Raw genomic sequence first — 4,550 nt, 5'->3', positions numbered from 1 at the left:
CCACTGCACAGGTTTGGAATTACCTTCTTGCACTTACTGAATGAAGTAAAATATATTTTTGGTGTTAAAGGGACTGTAAGCGTAATTTCAATTGACCCTCCATGCAAAGATGACAATACCCGATTCACAACAGTACCGTTAACAGATTTGTCTGATCAAGTATTAATTAGATATAAAATTTGATTATCTGTAATTGTGATTTCTTTACAAAAACGATTTACTCATTTTAGTAGCATAAAAATCTAGAAAAAAAATTATTTTTTCCTTATTATTGAACAGATAATGGTTTCAAGCTTCCGTTGTGAATCCGGTACTGCCATCTTTAAATGTAGGAAACCGCTTAAAGTTATACTTACATTAATATTTATATGCTGAGAGTTATATTTATAATTCTGTATTGAATATATTCTAAAAATGCTGAATTAACTAAATATTAATGTTCAAATATGGTTCAAATATGTTAAAAATATGTAATTAGGAAAACTTTTTAGTTTGGGGAACAACGTGAGATTTTCACTGGTTAACATTTTTTCTAGTTTCACATTGTTGAAATGTAGGGTTACCAACTTACCATCAAAGATTGAGATTTTATAGACGACTTGAAATTATATCAGTTCAATCATTGGAAGGTTAAGCTCGGCCTCTTTCGTGAATTAAAATCTTTTGCCTGTCAATAAATCATGGTGATAATTAAAGAAATGAAATTGTACAAAACCGTGAATTTGATTAACTGTAGTCTATTTAATTATAAACTCGCATAATATCCAAAAGACAACAAAATTTATCCCTCAGGTTGCTTTATTTAAATGTTTTAGATTTTCACTTATGTCTCATTTTTATATTAACATGTCAAATTTTATTTATTTTAGTGTCTTCACAACCCTTGCATTGCACTTCATAGCTTTTTAATCAAAATTAATTTTCTAATTTGTTTGTTTGCATGCACCTTGCCCTGTTTAGGAACATGTAAGTATATACTTTTTATAGATTTTTTATTTGTCATTTTTCATGCGTGTATTTCTCCGAAGACTGTTTATGTTAGCCTTGATAAACATAGGACTCAAGTTTATTATTTGTTTACCGAATTTAAATTTTTTTTTCTATAAATTAAAAATCGACTTTTGATAAGAAATAAATGGAGAAGAAAAATCACGGATTTTCAAATATTTTTTCGCGCATTTTTAAAATATCAAAAAATCATAAGCTTTTGTATACAACTTTTAATAATTCTTTAAATTGGTTAAACTAGACGACATTTTCACAATTACAATCAATATGACGAAAAACATTGAACCTAGAAAACCAAATGATTCAAAATTTTCTATAAATATTTAGTTTTAAGCTCCGCTGGATTCCTTTTAATCAATTAATCAACCTGGTTTCTAGATCCTTATAACCACTTTACTCCCTGAAATCAGGATTTATTTTTATTTTTCAAATTAAGTTTTTCTTGATTTTTTTCTTTCTTGATATAAGTATAAATGAATATTGAAGGCTAGCTGATATGCTCGGTCTTTCTTGTTGAACAATGAAAACAATTTGGAAAAGAAAGATTTCAAATTTAAAGAAAAGTATATTCGATTTTTGAGAAAAAAATTTTATTTTTGAAAGAGAAAAATCCCAGCAGCCAAAGCTAACATGTAAATATTTTTCCAAATTTTTAACTTTTAAGCTTTTAACTTTTTCCTTCTCATTTATATTTCCTTCAAAAGCTCAAAATTCAGAGACATTCTCTTTATAAATTAATAAACCTAAATCAGGGGAGGGGGGGGGGGGGTGAAAATTATTGTGTATGAACTAGATAAAATTCCTCTTAATTATTAATTTACAAAGAATGATCTAAAAAAAATTAATTGGGTTTTGTTTCTCATTAAATTAAAATCAAAATTGCGTTTCTAAAAATGTTTTAATTTTAGTTCAACTTTTCATTATCATTTTTACTGAGAATTCTTGTTGGTTCGGAATCGATTTTTCTTATTAAAAGAAAATTATTTGAATTACCTTTCATTACAAATGTCTGGAATAGGAATACGACCTTTATACACAATTCCTGACTTTTCATATTCTAACGAACATGTGACACGGAAATTGTGCAGTGTAAACAGACAATTAAACCTAATTATTGTGTAAATAAGTTACTATGGAGGTAGGCGATTATATTAATATAATGAAGACGACTTTTGCTTCATATCAAGCTTACAGCATGGATACACAAAACATGGAAACAAAGAGAACCTGTCAAATAAAAAAAGTTTCTCTTTTAATGCTTGGAAACTTTTAATTCGAAAAAAGCTTGTTAACAATGAAAACATGAAAAAGTCGTTTTCATAATATTGATATAATCGCCTAACACCGTAGTAAAACTATTTTCTGTGTAACAACATCAAATAACAATAATTGCTTTAATGTCGTATTCCTTTTCCATTGTTATCTGGTTCTCACAGTATATATATTCTAGACGCTAGCCTGGAGGCTGATGTTGCCAAGGGAAGACGGGATTTTGTCAGCTCAGAGAGAGATAAGGTATTCAGGGGGGCTATCCCTTCAATCCCTGTCATTTATTCAGGGGACAATCCCTTTAATCCCTGTCATATATTCAGGGGACAATCCCTTTAATCCCTGTCATATATTCAGGGGGCAATCCCTTTAATCCCTGTCATATATTCAGGCGGCAATCCCTTTAATCCCTGTCATATATTCAGGGGACAATCTCTTTAATCCCTGTCATATATTCAGGGGACAATCCCTTTAATCCCCGTCATATATTCAGGGGGCTATCCCTTCACTCTATGTCATATGTTCAGGGGTGTAATTTTAATCCCTGTCTTATATTCAGGCGGCAATCCCTTTAATCCCTGTCATATATTCAGGGGACAATTCCTTTAATCCCCGTCATATATTCAGGGGGCTATCCCTTCACTCTATGTCATATGTTCAGGGGTGTAATTTTAATCCCTGTCTTATATTCAGGGGACAATCCCTTTAATCCCTGTCTTATATTCAGGGGACAATTTCTTTCATATATTCAGGGGATAATCCCTTTAATCCCTGTCACATATTTAGGGGACAACCCCCTTTAATCCCTGTCATATATTCAGGGGAAAACCCCCTTTAATCCCTGTCATATATTCAGGGGACAACCCCCTTTAATCCCTGTCATATAATCAGGGGACAACCCCCTTTAATCCCTGTCATATATTCAGGGGACAATCCCTTTAATCCCTGTCATATATTCAGGGGACAATCCCTTTAATCCCTGTCATATATTTAGGGGACAATCCCTTTAATCCCTGTCCTATATTCAGGGGACAATCTCTTTAATCCCTGTCAAATATTCAGGGGACAATCTCTTTAATCCCTGTCATATATCCAGAGGACAATCCCTTTCATATATTCAGCGGACAATCTCTTTAATCCCTGTCATATATATTCAGGGGACAATCCCTTTAATCCCTGTCATATATCCAGAGGACAATCCCTTTAATCCTTGTCATATATTTAGGTTGTCCTGGAGAGAGAATCCATTAAGACCCATTGTGATAAACTTCGTCGAGAACGAGACAGAGCAGTTTCAGGGATATCATTCATAGATAGATAGTTATAAAGACAGACAAATAGAAAGACAGACATATAAAATGACAGGCAGACAGACAGAAAGATATTTCAATAAAAAACAGGCGGATGGAAAAAGTGGCATTTAGACAAATAGAAATACAGGTAGACAGCACGAATGAAAGACAGTTTTCTGGTACATCCTCTTTTTCTAGTATTCTAGTATTCTGATATACACTCTAGTTCTAGTATTCTGATACATCCTCTTTTTCTAGTATTCTAGAATTCTGGTATACCCTCTAGGTATTCTGGTTTACCCTTTTGTTCTAGTATTCTGGTACATCTTCTATTTCTAGTATTCTGGTATACCCTTTAGTTCTGGTATTCTCACACCAATGATCCAGTGCCTCTAGAGCCCCCTAGAGCCAAAGTAATATTATAAATTCAGTTTTCTATGTTCCTCTGGGATACAAGGAAATTGAATTGTTTCCACTATCTGCCATTCTCTTCTCCTTCTCTTAGTCTTACATTCTCTTGTCCTTATCTTAGCCTCACATTATCTTCTCCTTCTCTTAGCCTTACATTCTCTTCTCCTTCTCTTAGCCTTTCATTCTCTTTTCCTTCTCTTATCCTTACATTCTCTTCTCCTTCTCTTAGCCTTACATTCTCTTCTCCTTCTCTTAGTCTTGCATTCTCTTGTCCTTCTCTTAGTCTTACATTCTCTTCTCCTTCTCTTAGCCTTACATTATCTTCTCGTTCTCTTAGTCTTACATTCTCTTCTCCTTCTCTTATTCTTACATCCTCTTATCCTTCTCTTAGTCTTACATTCTCTTATCCTTCTCTTAGCCTTACATTCTCTCCTCCTTCTCTTAGTCTTGCATTCTCTTATCTTTCTCTTAGTCTTACATTCTCTTCTCCTTCTCTTAGCCTTACATTCTCTTCTCCTTATCTTAGCCTTACATTCTCTTCTCCTTCTCTTAGCCTTACATTCTCTTCTC

At 33.0% G+C, this 4,550-nt stretch overlaps 1 protein-coding gene across 1 annotated transcript in view; it reads left to right on the top strand.

The window, feature by feature from the left end:
* Window positions 1-4,550, top strand: part of LOC111696792 (disks large homolog 5) — a 62,166-nt gene that overhangs the window by 26,986 nt on the left and 30,630 nt on the right. The gene's annotated exons all lie outside the window — the stretch shown is intronic.

This window comes from Eurytemora carolleeae, unplaced genomic scaffold (genome assembly GCF_000591075.1).
Source record: "Eurytemora carolleeae unplaced genomic scaffold, Eaff_2.0 scaffold108, whole genome shotgun sequence".
NCBI lineage: Eukaryota > Metazoa > Arthropoda > Copepoda > Calanoida > Temoridae > Eurytemora > Eurytemora carolleeae.
The sequence above is the reverse complement of the archived record's forward strand: the minus strand, read 5'-3'. Positions and strand labels throughout refer to the sequence as shown.